At 40.7% G+C, this 18875-nt stretch overlaps 1 long non-coding RNA gene across 3 annotated transcripts in view; it reads right to left on the bottom strand.

The window, feature by feature from the left end:
* Positions 1-18290, bottom strand: part of LOC149119742 (uncharacterized) — a 148486-nt gene extending 130196 nt beyond the window's left edge. For all 3 annotated transcript variants that reach the window (XR_016227573.1, XR_016227572.1, XR_016227571.1), the window contains exon 1: positions 17759-18290. This is a non-coding gene — a long non-coding RNA (uncharacterized LOC149119742). The remainder of the gene's footprint in view (positions 1-17758) is intronic.
* Positions 18291-18875: the final 585 nt, after the last annotated feature.

Raw genomic sequence — 18875 nt, 5'->3', positions numbered from 1 at the left:
GAACTATCATTTCCTCTATTTTCCATATACATAAATAGAGGCTATGAGAAGTAATCTCATCCAGAACAGGAAGCGCTGGAGCCAAGATCCTCACTCAGGAAGTCAAAGTCCAGAGCAAAGCTTGTGCTCACAGTAGGTGCTGCTTTAATGTACAGAGGTTTATTGTACCAAAGGTACTTGGTCCCAGTGTTTGTACCAAGGGTCCTGATACCTAGTGTTGTGTACTAAAGGCCAGAGTTGGTATTACTGTAGGCTTATCAACATTTTCTACAATGAAATATTGCTACTATATCATTGTCATCAGGTCATTCCACTATCATTCAATAAAGCAAGCAAAGAAAAAAAACAACAAAAACACTGTTCTTAAAATAATCTTTTTAAATCATATAGTCCATCCCATGAGAAAATTAGGTATGAACTCACAGGAGCTGTTTTGGAGGATGGAACAACAAAGACTGTTCTACTCTTAAAATCACCACTGTCTGGAGACAGGCATAGTGGCATAGCAGGTAAAGTCATGGTCTGTAACACCTGCATTCCATATGGGCACCAGTTCATCTCCCAGCAGCTCCACTTCTTATTCAGTTCCCTGTTAATAGCCTGGGACAAGCAGCAGATGATTGCCCAGGTGTTTGAGTGCCTGCCACCCACGTGGGAGACCTGGATGAAGCTCTTGGCTGCTAACTTCAGCCTGGCTCAGCCCTGGGCATCGCAGCCATCTGGAGAGTGAACCAGCAGATGGAAGATCTGTCTCTGTCTCCCTCTATCTCTGTACCTCTTTCAAATAAATAAATAAATATTCTTTAAAAAATAGCCACTGTCTCTGCCTATTGTCTTTGAACCAATTTCCTCCACCTTAGTGCAAACACATGGAGACTGAACACAATCAAGGCAATTCATGGAAAACCCACAACCAGCATCCATTTTGAATGAGGAAAAACTGGAGGCAGTCCCATCCAGAATCTATAAGGAGCTCAGGAATACCATAGCAGCTCTTAAGCTTGTTTAAGCCTCGGTTATTCCAGAGTTTCTGATAAAGCTACACACATAACCCTGGGTGAAACAACTTGGAATAGAAACCCACGGCGAAATCATTTCACTAAGAATGTAGGATGCATTATTCCGCTGATTTCTACCATTCAGTGTTGTGCATGTACAAAACAGCTCTCATTCTTTCTATGTGACCTGCTTTCTCTCTGAGAGAGCTCCAAGGAACTAATCTATCCATGAGGTTCAGAAATTCACCGTAGGTATATTTTCATTCTTCCTGATTTGCACTTTCAATGTAACAACTTACCTTTCAATTTAACAACTTGTTCTTACGTAATTATGCAATTTCTTCTTGGCATTTCTTTTTTTTTTCTATAAATGTGTAGAAATACTCCCAAACTTAGTGGTTTAAAACAGTAAATATGTATAATCTCCCAGTGTTTGTGGGCCAGGTATCCAGAAACTGCTTATCTGGGTGGTTCTGGCTTGGGATTTCTCACAAGGATCTAATAAAGACATCAGCCAAAGTTGCAGTCATCTCAGGGTTTGGCTGGCACAAGACCAACTTCCAAACTCACATATGTGACTATTGGAAGAATTCAGATCTGCTTTTTTTTTTTTTTTTTCAGGCAGAGTGGACGGTGAGAGAGAGACAGAGAGAGAGAGAAAGGTCTTCCTTTTGCCGTTGGTTCACCCTCCAATGGCCACCGTGGCCGGCATACCGTGCTGATCCGAAGGCAGGAGCCAGGTGCTTATCCTGGTCTCCCATGGGGTACAGGGCCCAAGCACTTGGGCCATCCTCCACTGCACTCCCGGGCCACAGCAGAGAGCTGGCCTGGAAGAGGGGCAACCGGAACAGAATCTGGTGCCCCGACCGGGACTAGAACCTGGTGTGCCGGCGCCACTAGGCGGAGGATTAGCCTATTGAGCCGCAGCGCCGGCCCAGATCTGCTTTCAAACTCACTCAGATGACTGCTGATAGGCCTCAGTTCCTTCTCATATGGATGCTGGCTTTGTTCTTTCCAAGATTGAATTAAAACATGGCAGAAGCTTCCCCAGAAGGAGTAGGAGATAAGAGGGAGGAATGGAGAGTGAGGGAGGACAGGAGATTGGAACCTTAGTCTCAATATTTTTATAAGTTAATATTGGAAGTAGCATTCCATCACTTTTGCCATATTCTACTTCCTTGTTAGAGTTGATTCCTTTAGCCCAGAGCACATTCAAGGGGAGAGGATTGAAGGGGAGAGTATCAAGGAATTTGTAGATATGTCTTTAAAATTAGTATATTCTTTGGGACGTTAACTACTTTGATTTTAGGATATCCCATGATCTCTAAATTTACTGTTTCCTCTAGAGTCAGTTCTGCTTTCATCTCTGCTTTTATGTATATTCTGTAGACTTTATTCAAATATCCAGAAAAACTTAGTTCAATTAAATACTTTAATGAGAAAATATGAGGCTTGACTGGGCATGTATGTGAAAAGATTTGGGACTGGCATGTTTTGGGGTGAGTAGTCAGGGAACTGATTGGTCTGAAATTCTAGAGTGAGGAGGCACTAAGACACAATCCCTAATTTATCTGTCATATTTCTTCCCATAGCATTAGTTCAAATATTTTTGGAAAGTTCTTGTCCAAATCTTTATATTTTAGGGAAGGGGAGCAAAAATTTTGATTTTTCCAGTCACAGATTTTTAATTTATCCCACACTTTTCTGCCACTCTGTGGTACCTATCATTTCTAGTTATGGCCCCATGGAGATGACAATGCCAGGATTTTGCAAGGAACCCATTTTCTCCCATTTCCCAAGAGGCAGACTATTCTAGAGCCATAAAAATCACTAAAATGAGATTCCAAACATTGCTACTAATTAGTTTCAGAATCTTAGCAAAGAATTTTCCCACATTTGTCTTATCTATAAAATCAGAGTAATGGACCAGATGAACCTTAAAGTTTCTTAAAATAACTAACTCAATTTAGCTAGGGTCTGTAACTTTTCTTATAGCTGTATTTCACATATTTTGAAACATGCAAAATCTAGTACATGTAAAAGTTGAAATAAATTGAAAATGAGAATATATAAGGAAGTTAAGAACAAGCTGACAAAATGAATGGCTCTGTAATTTTTTTCAATATGACAAATACTGTAAGAGACCTCCTTAACTTCCTAGAACTCTGTGTAATGGGCATTGAGACAAATGGAGAGGTCACTTCAACCCAAGGCAGCACAGCTTTTGAAGTATTTCAGTTATGTGGAATAGAAGCCTGAACCTGAGGAATACACCAGAATTTTCTCTCATGGATACAGCTTGGACATCTGGGCTTAAAAGATTCTGGGAGTAGCAGCTCTACGTGGATACTATTAAACAATATAACATTTTGAGGTAGTTTTCTCACTCCTACCCTAATGCTTTGAATGACTTTCAGTTCAATTCAATTGCTTTTCTAGGTGAAAAGCTCAAGGTATTATCTTTTATCCTCTAAAATGTTTAATTTTAAAAAATCTGAATATTTTATAATTTTGTTTTCTAATTACACTCCACATCAATTGTATTTTAAAGAAACATCAATTGATTAGTCCAGTAGATGAATCTAGAATTTTGAAATCAGTAGATTCTAATGGAGAGCTATGAAAACTCAGAGGCATAATTTTTATCCAGGTTCAATGAACTGCTTGAAAATAATATAGATTCCAGGACCTATTCATTGATACAAATTACATTCAAGACTCCAGAAAAGCATGACTATTTATAAATATTTATTAGTCCCAACAGCTACATTCTACTGAATTCTTCCTAGAACCCCTTCAAGAATTAATCCCAATAAAAGAAGTCAGGCAAAAATAGACTAAATTTTGGAACACACATCTGTGTGTTCTTCTCCACCAGAAATTTATTAGAAAATCTTATACTTGCACAGGGCCTCAGAAGCCATGTTACTGCTACCTTTCTCATAAAGAACTTCTTTGATGTCATTGCTTCAATAAATCCAGGAAATCAAAGTCTATTACCTTTATACAGTAGCTGTTTTTGAACTCTCCTCCCTATTTTTGACTGATTATTACTTTTATCTCTTAGAACTTTTTCCCTTCTAATTTCTACCCAATGCTTCTCATTTTGCCTTTTGGAGCCATATGTTATCATCCAGACCATTTCCTACATGACAATTCTGAAAGCAAATACCATGTTTCCTTTGAGTTTTTTTCCCTCAAGTTAAATCCCTGTTCCTTCATACAGTGTTACAAATCCACCTTGCCATCATGATTACCCTCCTCTAAGTGCTCTTGCTTACTCTAATCTTCTAAAGTGAAGATAACAAGTCAGCACCAGTTTTGTTCTCGTCTTACCCCAGGGATGAAACGGAAGGGAGAGCACAGAAAAATTAGTCACACATATGAAACGTAAGGCAGCTTCAGAAATCATCTGTTAGCCCTGAAAGTAATATAGAGGATTTATCATTCCTTCCTTCTGGTCTTCCTTCATTCATTCAAGAAACATTTGAATGTGCTATGGGATGACAAAGATGAAAAAAATCAGTCTCATGGGTGAAATTTATAATTGTACCTTCTAGGTGTAACAAAGTACACATTAGAGGGCTTCATAGGAAACAAAATGCATTGACAAACAGAAGAAGTCCAGCAGCCTTAATTTCCAAATTTTCTGGTTTTTACATTTCAGCAGATTAGTACAGACATTCCTTAGAAGATTTTGTTTTAAATAAGGCATACAAATCTAGGTATTGGAAGCTCTGAGAGTGGTACGACACAAAGAACCCTGAATCGATAGTGAAGTTACCAAGATTTAGTTCCTAGCTCTACTGTTAACTGATTGTGAACTTGAGCATGTCACGTCAACTGTCTGGATGTCAGATTCCCCATCTATAGGTAAGAAAAATAAACCCTATTATCCATTTAAAGACAAGGACTGGGACCACACAACATTTGAAAGTCCAATACAGGTGCCAGCATCGTGCTGCCCCTTGCAAAGCTGGCATCCCATATGGGTGCCGGTTGGAGTCCTGGATGCTCCACTTCTGATCCTGCTCCCTGCTAATGTGACTGGGAAAGCAATGGAAGATGGCTCAAGTCCTTGGGCCCCTGCATGCATATGGGAGACATAGACGAAGCTCCCAGCTCCTGGCTTCCGGCTGGCCCAGCTCCAGCTATTGAAGCTATTTAGGGAGTAAACTAGCAGATGGAAGATCTCACTGTCTCTCCCTCTCCCTCTCTGTAGCTCTTTCAAATAAACAAAATAAATTTTAAAAGAGAAAGTCTAATACTACTTGAATACATGGTTTTCTTTTCTGCTAATTCAGACCAAATTGGGACTAGCTGACAGAGCTGCTTAAAAAACACCTTCCCTAGGGACTGTTCTCTTTCCCTCCCTAAACCTTTGAGATTTCAGAAATTCATGGGAAAGGCAGTGTGGAGAAAGATAAGAGGCCCTGGCATGAACAGAAAGATGGTAGGTTGCTGAAAATATAAGGTGTTCTTCAACAGTTAGAGGCAAAGAGGATATCGTGTACCCCTTCCAGGTTAGCTAGCTAGGTTCACTGGGGGCAATGAGGCCAGCGCTGTGATATAGAAGCCTAAGCCTCTACCTGCAGTGCCAGTAACGCACATGGGCACTGGATCAAGTTCCAGCTGCTCCACTTCTGATCCTATTCCCTGGTAATGACCTTGGAAAGCAGTGGAAGTCAGATCAAGTCCTTGGGCCCCTGCACCCACATGGGAGACCCAGAAGAAGCTCCTGGGTCCTGGCTTCATCTTGGTTCAGGCCCTGCCATTGTGGCCATTTGGGAAGTGAACCATCAGAAGAAAAATCTCTCCCCCTCTGTCTCTCCTTCTCTCTCTGTAACTCTGCCTTTCAAATAAATATAAATCTTTTGAAAATAAAAAATACAAAAGCACTTATATACACATACACATACATACCAAGCAGGAATGCCTGGTATAGGCATTTCGCTTCAAGTTGACACTGAATGGGATCCCATATCAAAGTAGCTGTGTTCAAGTATCAGCTCCACACCCAATTGCAGCACTTCCTGCTAATGAGGACCCTGGGAGGCAAAGATGATAGCTTCCCTCTTTGTATAACTGGTGAGCTTCCATTTGGCCTTAAGGCACAGCTTAAATTTAAGTTCTAATCTGTGATTTTCCCTGACTATCCCACACAGAATTAATCACATGTCTTTTGTGTCACTCAAGTATTTGCATGTACCTTCAATACAGTCCTGGTCACACGTAGTTGTAGTCCTTTGTAAATAGATCTCTCTTTTTCCAACATGTGATTTTCTGAGGAAATGGTTTACCTTAGAATCCTCTGAATTTTGCATTGTGTGGGACAAGAGTAGGTTCTGTGTAGATGCCTTTTAATTTGAACTTGGGCAAGGGTTAAATAGTGGTTCTAAGAACTTTCCTTCACAGGAAATGTTGATGTAACTATACGAGGTATACTCTCATAGCATATGATTAATTGTAGCCAGTTGAGTTCAGCAGAATACTAGGAAGTTTGTGTGTCTGCTAGAAACATTTTCAGGTTGACCTTAATTGCTGTTCTTTCCCTGATAATCGTGGACTTTGTGTCAGGTTCTAGGAATGAATGTGAAGAGCTCAGATTGATCCTGAAAGACTGAAACTCAGGATCATCCCAATGCTCCCTTTCTGAATTGAGTGAAAGTACTTTGCTGAGTTCAGGGAGAGCTCTGCCTTTACTGTTTAATTGCCTACTCATTTTCTTCCTTGTCTAAGAGATTTAAGAACACTTTCAATGCATAGCCAAAAAGTCAAACTGTGAATAGCCCATGAATTAGGAGGCAAGCAAAGCTCAACCAGACATAATGACACACACTGGTTTGTTGTAAAATGCTGTTTCCCACTTTCCTGTACATGTTTTGCCTCTCAACCACACATACCTACACATATGTCTCTGTAACCATTACAGAGTGTTCTGATTATTTCATTAAAACCATGAGTATCTTAGTTGAGTTCAAAGGAAAACTGATACGAGTTCAATTTAACAAAGTTTATTTCAGCAAGGAAACGTTCTAGAGCTGGGCTCTATTTCAGACCAAAGATGGCTCCAGGTGCTGCCCTCCTTACAATATGATGAGGTGCTTTCATAACCAGAAAGACCAATGTGCCGTATGGAGATTGCCTGATTGGTGTGGTCTGGCATTTTCCTTATTTGGGCATAATTTGACTGCCTTCATCCTGAGAGTCACTGTTGGGTTAACTGCTGTGATTGGCTGAGGCTCAGCTGTTTAGTTACAAAATTATACTCTTAGGTTAGCTTACAACCTGCTTGCATATCAAACTAGCTTGTAGTTTAGTATGTAAGGGATATAATATAGTAGGCAATTGTGTCTCCACTCTTTGGCTCAGGCTATTAGTTTTTCAGAGAGAAACTTTTCAAATGCGAGTATGGCACTGTCTTGGTCCATTTGGGCTGCTGTAACAGAATACCTTACACAGGGTGGTTTATAAACCATGTACATTTATTTCTTATTTTTGGAGGCTACATAGTCCAAGATAAATGTACAAGGTACAAGAAATTTCAACATCTGGTGAGAGCCAGTTCCTTTTAGCCAGCAACTTCTCGAGGCATCCTCATATGGCAGAGCACTGAAACGTGACCCAGTCATCTCCCAAAGGCCACACCTCTTAATGCCGTCACCTTGAGGGTTAGGTTTAAAGGTATGAATCTGACGGGGACACAAACATTCAGACCATAGCAGACATCTAGATTTTATAAAGGAAGTGATGTTATCTAAGTAATCTTAGAGGGCCATAGAGGGAAGTGGATCAATGGATACACATATTCTTTGCATCTTTGCTAGTTTTTTGGGCTCCATGGCTAGAGTTGTTTGTAACCTAGGATTTAGTAGACCCCGAAGTATTTTCTTATGAATGAATGCACTGGTACACACCGCTGGACCCTATGGTTACAGTGAACTTTCCCTACTTCAAATTGCCCACTGGTGGCTGTCTCTTCCCTAGTCCTAGTTTACAGGAAGATGCTTTCATTTCCGCATATCCGCTCACATGCCCTCATGGGGTACTCTGGGCCTTCTAGCTCACCTGCTCAAGGTGCAGACGATGTGTGGCTTGAAGCTTCCTGGGGCACCTGCCTTTTGTGGACAATTCTACAACACTGGTCCTTGTCTCCGAAGGAGCTGCATAGGACTCCTACAAAGACGGCAGAAGATTCCTTTTCCAATGTTCAGTATAAGCATGCCATTAACCTTGCCACTTTCTCGACATCATATCCACTTCTAAAGTGACAGTACCAAGCCTAATCGACAAAATTTCTTTGGTCTGGGTCTTTGCCTATGTGGGTATCTTTTTATTTCTCTCCCAAACATTATCTTGAAATTCTATTGTTGTGTTGTAGAATCAACACACAATGAAATGTCTTTATAATTCTACCAGGTAATAGTCTTTTCCTCAGAAAGCCAAACAAGAACAAAGCAATGAAACATAGATAGGTATATCTCTCTCTCAAAACATTTCAAAAATATTTTATCTATGTTACTGACAGGAAGGAGATACCTCAGAATCTGAATATAGACCTACCATATGACCCAGCCATCCCATTCCTGGGAATTTACCAAGGAAGTGAAATCAGCATATGAAAGTGTTATCTGTAACCCCATGTTCATTTCAGCTCAATTTATAATAGCTAAGATATGGAATCAACCCAGATGTCCATCAACTGAACAGTAAAGAAATTATGGTATACATTCATTAAGAAATACTATGCTGCAGTTAAAAAAAAAAGAAATACTGTATTTGCAACAAAATGGATGTAGCTGGGAACCATCACACTTCGTGAAACAAGCCAGTCCCACAGGGACAAACACCATGTGTTCTCCCTGACCTGTGGTAACAGAACATCTAAGAGGTAATCTAGAGGAACAAAACTGACACCTTTGGATGCAATGATTTTGAACAGACTTTGTCCTGACTGTTGAGGAACATTGTTTTTCTTGTTTGTTTTTGCTCTTTATTCTTTTTTCTTCATACTATTCAGTAAATTCTCTATTTAGTGTAGGATTAATCTTATGAGGATAAAATTAACAGAAAGCAAATCCTTGTAAAAAATAAGAATGGGAAAGGGAAAGGGAGGAGAATGAAGGATAGGAGTATGAGCGGGAGGGAGGTGGAGAAGAATAGAATCACCATGTTCCCAAATATGTACACAGTAAATGCATGAGGTTTGTGTTCCTTAAAGAAAATTAAAAAAAAAAGAAAAAAAGAAATAAGTGTTTATTGTTTATATACCACCCTGTGTGAGGCATTTTGTTATAGCAGCCAAAATGGACTAAGATAATGCCATACTCACATTTTCAGCTACCCCCCAAAAATGAGTTCTTATATGCATGGAGAGAAACATGCTGTGAGACAAGAATGTTCACAGCACATTTTTCATAACATTCACAAAATGTAAACAACCCAGATTTGCATCCACAGTAGAGTATCTAATAAATTGTGGTGTACTCACACAACAAAATATTGAATACCACTCAGCAGTGAAGAAGAGCAAAGTATTTCAGTAAATAAGTTAGATGAATCTCACTGATACCAGCATGCTGACTAAAGCTGAAGCACAGGGAAGCCTTGTCTGGGCCTCCCTACCACAGTATCCACAATCAACAGGGTGAACACCGCAGACACAGCTAGTTCTCTTCACTGTGCACATCCAGGGAGGAGCTATGCAAAGAACAAGGGAACGTCAGAGCCAGAGTGAAGACAAATCGACCACAAGTAACCGAATAAGAAAGTCATTATACCTTACATAGGGGGAACAGCACTGTTGATATCACTGTGACGCAAAACAAGGCACCATGTAAGCAAAGAAAGCCAGGTCAGAACATTTTCTTCCTGGGTCACCCTTGTCCTCAGTCTCACGTGCACTGCAATAAAGGCTCATTCATGCAATCTCCACTAACTGGGAATGGATGTGCATTTAGAAGTCACTGTAACTTAGCAAACCCTTTCTTCAAAGTTTGTAGAAATTAGTAGAAACACAATTAGATTTGGTATGCTTGCAACATGTAACAAAAAAAAAAGCACCTTAAAAATACTTCTAAAACCCCCTGATCATCCTTCAAAGCCAGGTTCAAGTGCTGTGTATTTACTCTAGCTTTCACTGTGCCATCAATCATAACTGGCCACTATCACCCATACTCAGTTCAAAAATCGAATCTGTCCTCTACTGAAGCATTTTCCTCATTATTGTCTAATTATTTCTTTAAACTTTGATCTCCTCTGCAGGGATTGCCAGTGGACAGGGAGTAGTCAGGGGTAACCAGAGCAGAGGGCATATCTGGGGGTGGGAATATCTGGACAAGAGCTAGAGATAAGCACTGAGGCTAGACTTTAAATCTACATCTAAAATCCCAGCATTTGAAACTGCAACGTGACTCAGTGGAGTGTCAGAAAACATCAAGTAATTCTTTGTGGCTACAGTAAGGAAGGAGGAGGGAAAAGGGAGGAGAGGGGTACTGTTGAGGCAGTCAAGGAGCAGAGCAGAAAGGACTTTGTGAGAAGCTGTGTTAGGTCGTTATCATGTAATGAATGGGAATCCAATGAAGGCGTTTGAACAACGAAAGTGATAGTTTGATTTCTGTTTAAAGGGTTACCAACTACCTGCAGTACCGCTTGTGAATTGAGAGGGAGCATAGTGGACACAGGGAGGCCAGTAGGGGTCGCTGAGGGCTTGCTTTAGGGTACAGGGAGTATAGATGGGGAGCAAGAAAGTTGAGTCCCATGACAATTTAGAAGGTGAAACTACTAGTATCAGGTTTCTGTATTGGATGGTATGGATGGGTGCTAACATTTTCAATTGGCTGAAACTTTTTACAAAGCACATGCATAGGCTGTGTTTGTTAAATACAAATTTTGAAGTGATGAACCAGGTGACTGGCATCTGTTACTTGTTAACTATATAGTTTGAACTCCTTTTACCAAAGGGCAAAGCTATTCTCTAATCCTGACCATCATCCCAAGAGAGTCAGATCCTAACCTTCCCATCCTCACAGTAAGTACATATGCCTGACTCCTAGTATTACTCCCTCTCAGTGTTACTCATTTTGGATCTAGTCCTCTGGTATTCAATGTTCAATGCTGGATATTTGAAAGAACTTCTCAGCCGTTGGGCGGGGGGTGAGGGGGTAGATAAACTGGCAAGGTACAGTGCATCACATTGAAGGTAGTTTTTATCCATCCTTCCCTCCGGTCTACAAGGATATTTACAGTGTCAATCTGTATGACATACTGTTCCACAAATTGAGGGTAGAGATACAGAGAATAGACAGCTCAGGCCCTGTGTTGAAAGGTTCTCAGTCGTCCAGTTCTTGTGATCCCATTCCAGGTTTCTTCCGCTCCCCACACTTCTGCCGCTAAATTTTCAACAGGCTTTTGTGACCAAGACTCCCTGAGACACATCTTCCACATCTCGGGTCCTCTTGTTCTAACATCAGAACTCAGGCTAATACAAGATAAGAAACTGCAGAGAATTTAAAGGAAATCTGACATCAGAGCAAGTGCATAGATATAACAGGTTCATAAAACATTCATTGCACATGAACATGCTCGGAGACTTTTATTCCATCAAGAAGAGTTAAGTTGCTGAGGAAGCATTTCTCTCAGCATTTCCTGCTGTAGAACCATCTGAGCAATTTGTGTGCCTTTCAGTGGTCAAGAAATACAGTGCTTTCTGCAGACCTTCTCCTGAGGTCTACAATCCATTCTGCGGGTTTGCAGTATATCCAAAACTGAGACTCTCCAAAATCAGATTGAATTTCAGGAAATGTGGATAGTATTGATTGCTATAAATTGACAGTATCCAGAATGGAATCCCTTCAACCTCATCAATTCTGTTCACATCTCCAAACTATTAAAATACAACAAATTGTCCTTGTGTATTCAACTCCAGGAATTTTGCTATATTTGAACCTTAACATTATACATAGAAGTCTCTGTAGATGATTGGGAAGTACTAGAAAACTAGCATAGTCTACAAACAGACATAGGGCATCTTCCTGCACTGTTGCAGTCAGAGCTTTCTGGAGAAACAAAATCAACAGGAGACAGACAGCTAATTGATTGTAAGGCACTGGAGGCTGAGAAGTCCCAAGGTCTGAAGTTGGCATGAACCAGAGGATGGAAGTCCTTTCTCTTTGTCTCTCCCTCTCTCTGTAACTTTACATCTCAAATAAATAAAATCTTTAAAAAAGAAACTATACAGAGGGAACAAATGACCACATGCTGGGGGGGGGGGACATCATAGACAACCAACAAAAAAACCATAGCCACTATTGATCTAGTATGTTTAACACGCCAGTCACAGTTCATTTTTTAATCTTCATAAACATGGCATACTGGTATTAGTCTCCATTTCATGCATAATGAATATGGGGCTCATTGATTTAAGGTGATTTCCCTAAGTTCACATAACAGTTAGGTGGAAGAGTTGAAATTTTAATCCAGTTCTAAATCCAAACTTTCTTAACTAGCATGATTTATGGCCTGTTAACAATAAAATTTCCTTTACACATTTTTAAACTACCATTGATAAAATTCAGAATCCAATGAGCCAAAAACAGAAGATGACCATACTACTTGAGGGGAGCCTTAACATGACCAGGTTATGGTTTGGGTAATGTACTATGATTCACATAATGATATAAAGATGAAATGAACACTGAGAATCCAAGAAGCCAGTTTATACCTGACACAGTCCTGTACCTCCTTAACCTGCTCTGCCATCCCAGCTCCTCTCAGCTGGGCCCACTTGTGCCTGAACTTGATAGCCCCACTCAGTTTCTGAGCAGGTCTTTGGGATGGAGGAAAGACAATGCACTTGCTCTCTTTCCATTCCCCTCCAGTGGAGACTTTAGTCTAATTCAGAGAGTGGACTCCTGGGCTCTAAGGGGCTGCACTCCCCCACCCTCCACCCCCTTACAGGAGACAGATCTTACCACCCAGTTAGCACCTGCTCCTGGTGCTCTCTCTGATCTGACTGAATTGCTACACCCAGAGGCTGATAACTGCTGCCTGGAGGTAGTGAGCAGAGAGCAGCTCTTAGATGGCTCTTGGCAGGCCTCTGCTCTATAAACAAACTTATTTCCTGGGGTTTACAGAAAGACATATTAAATCTTCAGTTGTTTGAGTCCCAGGTTGCTCACTCTCTACTGTAATCATCCTGTTTGAAGAAACTCGAGCAACCTCCGCTTGAACACCAAATACCCATTGGAGTTTCATTCCCCAGGCTTTGTGCTTTCGTAAGACAATTCTTCCATCAGCTCCCAATTCCCTCCTTTCACACACGCTTGCTGACTTGCTCTTTAACTATGATAAGACCAAACCAGTAATTGGTCTAGCAATAAGAGTATATAAGAACTAAAGGATTTTAGTAGTGGAGAAGATGGGAGAGATTGTCTCCTTCAAGCTAGACATTACTATCAACGGGCAAACTGAGGATCAGGAAGGTGCCCCAGGCAAAAGCTTGTGGGAACTAGACATTAACAGTTCCTGGAATGTGCTGAGTTTTCTGACCACAACAGTAGCAATACCCTTCCCTGGGCAGAGTGGGTTTTCATCTCAGAACTGGAGCACCTGCTATCTTGACTTCACATCAGTGCCTTCAATAATCAGTCCTGATTAGGTCAATACTTGAGAAGACCACAGGATAAGATAAACAGAAAGAAACAGACAAGCCAAAGAGAGCTGTCTTGTGTAAATTGCTTTCTCCCAAACAAAGGATTTACAAAAAGTCAGGTGGTCAATACAGATTAAGCAAGATGCAATATATTGTGAATACAAGAGCTACTAAAAGTGATGAACAAATAACCTTGAAGTACATTTTGTTATTAAAAAGTCAAGACAACCTTGGTCATGGGAAAGAGTCTGTACCTAAGAAAAACAGGAACAGGGTTATGACAAGTGAAAAGAAGCACAAATATTTTAACATTCAGAATCAGATATAGATTTGTCATTTATTTGATAAATTCTGGGGAAATAATGCTAAATGCCTCTAAATGCTGCAGTCAGCTATTGTAAAGAAAAGCTGGTTCTGTAGCTACACTGCAAGGGTTTAGATTTTGGCCTGTGAGAGGCATTTTAGCACCCTGTGCCTTGTTTTCCTTACCTTTGAAGCAGGTATGATGATGATGATGATACAGGATACATTCCAAAGATTAATATAATAGATGCATGTACGTAATGCTTAATTAACAATTGCCTTAATGTTAGGACCATTTGCCCAAATTATAGCTATTGGTATCTGAATAAATCTAGATCAAATTTTATAAGCTTCTTTTTCAGACCAAACACAGGACAGTTCTCCCACAGTACTGGAAGGAGAAAAGATCCTCTAAGTCTATATTGCATAAAAAATGGCAATAAGTTTACTCTCCACTTGGAACCTCAACCTGAGTTGTAGCCTCATACCAATGACAAATATAATTCAGGCCTTTTCACACTAATGTTGTTTGTTCAATGCAGTCAGTATGAAGGAAAAATTGAAAATTTGAGGAGCCAAGTTTAATTTCCATCTTCACCACTTACTAATTATAAATGATAAATAACCTCAAATGAATATATAATATACCAGAAGCTTAAATCTAAGAAATGGAGGAGAAAATACACTGGTTACTGGAGAGCATCATATTTCTAATGGAGCCATAGTAAGCAGTGTAGATGGGCAAGTACATGATGCTGTCCACCATAATCACGTCCTTCTCTGACTCACTTACATAGACCAGAACGAGATAACATTTTGTGTGTCCATCTCAGTACCATCATCTCCAGCTGAAGTACTCAAATTCCTTCTGAGTATCATCTAGGGTTTTATATTCACCTCTTAACCAATCACTGTGATCAGTGGAAATGTTTGTTCTGATTTACTGAGTCCTGAAATAGATGACCAACTCCTCAGCCCTCACAGAGTCTGTATAGATTAAGTTTGACTCAACCAAAAATAAACGAGGGCTGTTTCAGGTAGAAGACAGAATGGATACTAGGTAAGCAAATAGCACAGGCCCACCAGAGTACTTTAAGAAGGTAGAGATGAGAGTGAATAATGGCCCCAAAGATTACAGGATCTAATCCCTAGAACCTGTGGATATGTTATCTTACATGACAAAGGTCACTTCATAAATGTGATTAAGTTAAGGATCTGAGGTTTTATGATGGGAACAGTATTCTAGAGTATCTGGATACGTCAAATACACTCACATGTGTTTTTGAGAGTAGAGTAGAGTAGAGAGAAAGAAAATGAATTCAGAGTGATGCAACATGAGGACTTGACTCTATTGCTGGCTTTGAAGATAGAAGGTGCCACAAACCAAGGAGTGTAGGCAGCATCTGGACACTGGAAAAAGCACAGATGCAAATTCTCCATTAAAGCCTCCAGAAGTGTGGCCCTGCAAACAACTTGATTTTAACCCAACGAGACCACTGCTCTCTAGGACTGCAGGATAATAAATTTGTGAGTGCTGTGTCACAGCCGCAATAGAAAAATAAACACCATCCTGTGATGGACATTTATCCTAGCAGTTCAGACAGTTGGATCCCATATTGGAATGCCAGGGTTTGAAGTCTCTGGCTTTAGCTCCTGACTCCAGCTTCCTGATAGTACAGAGCCTGGGAGGCAGTGATGATGGCTCAAGTAATTGCATTCTTGCCACCCATGTGGGAGACCTGGACTGAGTTACCTGCTTCCAGCTTCAGTCCAGCCCAGTCCCAGCCATTTGGGCATTTGTATAATGAGCCAGCATGTAGAAGAGCTCTCTTGCTCTCTCTCTCCCCCTCTCAAATAAACAAACAAATATAGTCTAAAATCTCCTATGCTTTCTGATTCTAGGGTGAAAAGTACAACAAAGTGACTTCAAAAAGTCTGTGGAAAAATGGAGTTAAAAGACAAGCTTATTGTTGCTGCAAAAAAATTAATTCCATGCATTTTCTCAGTGCTGGCCCCCTACAGGAGCCTTTTAATAAGACAGAATCAAAGATCAGAAAGTTCTCCATGTTAGCATCACTCAGGAGGAAGTTTGTGTTAAGCACCACACATTTTCACACCAGTTACAGACATAGAAAACCATGGCAGCGGAGAAAATCCTTCCCTTCCAATCTAGAAGTAGTGAAAAAAATAGAAAATGTGCCCCAAAGAAAAATATAGCAAATGAATTAAAACAATCAAGGCAAAATGTAACAAACCAATTTAAGAGCTGCTAAATATTTATTATATCATGGCAAGATTTTGAAGTTGATTGCGTGAAAACATCTCTACACTTTCAAGGCTCTAGAGTTTCCAAAATTAATTTAGATTTACACTGACATAAATCTTATTTTGCTAGCAGATATTTCAACTGATATTTCCAATGTTCTTTATCAAGAAGAGAAAAACCTCAGTGTGAGGAGGATGAGCTCAGGAGCACTGCACTGAAAGCATGCTATAGAAATGGGGCCTGAGTATTACTCCTTGACTCTGCCAACTGAACAAGTGGCAGAATGATACGCATGATTTTCATAGGGAGAGAGAAGAACTGATTTCTTCTAAGAGGTCTCCCTGTCAGTTGTAGGTGAGGCACATCCAGTAGTTCCTTGTGGTGCAACAAGCAAAGATAGGCTTTGAACTAGAGGGCAGAGTGAAAAAACACAGATCCTACTAGGGAACCCAGGACCCTCATTGTGCATATACACCTGTTGGCCTTCCATGACGGCCACCCACTTGTCACCTCCTAGGAAAGCCTCACACAGGCAACACCAAAACCTACATGCTCCATTCTCAGGGGGCTGGAAATAAGATTGAGACAGAAAAGGTCAAGTGCATGGAAAAGGATTACAAGCTGGAGAAGCTTCACTGATCCATATAAAGAAAATCGAGTCATTCCTTGTTTACCTAGCAATTTGCTAGGCACTGTAACACCTGAGACTTGTAATTGCTTCCTGGGTAACCCAGTTTCTCAACTTGGGATCCCTAGACCAGCAGCATTATCACCACCTGACAGGATCATAGAACCTCTGAAACTCGGAGCCCGCAGCCCACTCCAGGCATGCTGAGTCATAATTTGCTTTTTAACTAGAGCCTCAGGTGACTTATGCACAACAAAGCTGTACAAGAACTGAGCAAGTCTATTCCTCTCTCGGTGTGGGTGGGAAAGACAGGCTCAGAGGTCAACAGGCCTGCTTAAGGCCACTAGGACCGTTTTTAACAGAGATAGGCTTACAGTTCAGGTTTGTTTTAGCCAAATTCTTATTACTTTAAGGAGATACTTAGGGGAGAAGGAGCCTTATTTCAACTTAGAGTTTTTGGAGGTTCACAATCTGAGATCAGGTGGCCCCTTTGGTTTAGACATCTGAGGAGGCTGGAGAATGGCCAAGGGAGGACCATGTGGCAATTCAGGAAGCAGAGAGGGATGGGAAGCAGCCTCTCCTTATGTAACCAACCCCCTTGTGAGAACTACCTTCTAAGGGGAAGCCTGCAATGCTCTAAAGACCTCCCACTAGGCCCACCTCCCAGACGCCACAATTAAAACAAGCCTCTACCCTTAATTCACTAAGATGAATCCATCAACCTTAACATAAGACTTTGGAGTTTCAATGTCTGCTAGAGTTTGGGGAACTAAATTCTGTTCAAACCATAACAGGTTCCAAAATTTCTACCTTTTTCGAGCTCATTATTTTCATTATTTTTCCAAGTTTTTCGTTAACATTTGAGAATTTGAAAAGATAATTGTTCTAAAATGAATTCCATGTTTCCTTACCTTGGTAAATGGGAACTCTGAAGCAGTAGAACTGTTCCTAATGATCAGATAGCTATCAGTGTTTGCCTCTGCACCGTCTTCAAAGTTCTCCGGTCTTCTTGTGACTACCAGCTGCAGTATGTGGGTCACTGTAGTGATTAAGAGCTTGGGCTCTACAGCCCTCCAGACCTAGGTTCCAATCTGCATCTTGTCCATGCGAGGTGGCCATTTAACATCCCTGTTGCAAACATTCTTCCCCTGTGAAACAGAACTAACAATACTCCGTAGGTTTGTTAACGAGTCAGTAAAATAATACACATATGGCCCTTAGCACAAGGTTCGGCATGGAATGAACCAGCAGCAAACTTTAGTTCTCATCATTCTTAGGCTGAACAACGAGCAGCCATCCAGTGAAGGCTTGTGGGGAGCAGTGTACCCTGGGATAGCTATCACTCCCAATGCTACTCAGCTGTAAAGGCTCTTTCCTTTTCCTTCCTACCTCCAATCTTTGATCTTGATGACTGACGTCAGCAGATTAGGACCTGAGGCCTAGGCTTATCATAGTGTTTACAGGGCCACATGCACTTGAGTAAATTGTTTCCTTACGTACAGAGATTAATGTTCACGTAGCCTGCCCAGGAGGGTGTAGGACTGAAAACAAGATCAGAGCTACAGGGTGCAATGCATGTGTTTTTTATTTATATAAGCTGAAGAAATTTCATGCATTTCATATATAAAATTTAGGAACATAGTGACACTTCCCACCCTACTCTCCCTCCTCCTATTTAAAGTTTTAGAATGTCAGAAATGAGAAGGCTCCTTAGGAATCAACTACTTCAACCTACTTGTTTTACAAATGAGCACCCACCCCCCCGCCATGGATATAACATACTTATGCAAGGTCACAAGTAACAAAGCCACACGTAGATAACAACGAAAGTGGTAATACATAATAGCAACAACTTTAGTGTCTGCTGTATACTAGGGGCTTCAGAAACCTAATCTCATTACATCCTTACAATTTGCTGAGATAGGCAGTACCATTATTCTAGTTATAAATACAGAAATTGTAGCACAGTGAGACTAAATAACTAACACTGCTCCGAAGCCTCACAACAAGGATTTAAATCCAGGCCTG

This window comes from Oryctolagus cuniculus, chromosome X, assembly GCF_051225735.1.
Source record: "Oryctolagus cuniculus isolate XC-2025 breed Fujian yellow rabbit chromosome X, ASM5122573v1, whole genome shotgun sequence".
Taxonomy (NCBI): Eukaryota; Metazoa; Chordata; class Mammalia; order Lagomorpha; family Leporidae; genus Oryctolagus; species Oryctolagus cuniculus.
The sequence above is the reverse complement of the archived record's forward strand: the minus strand, read 5'-3'. Positions and strand labels throughout refer to the sequence as shown.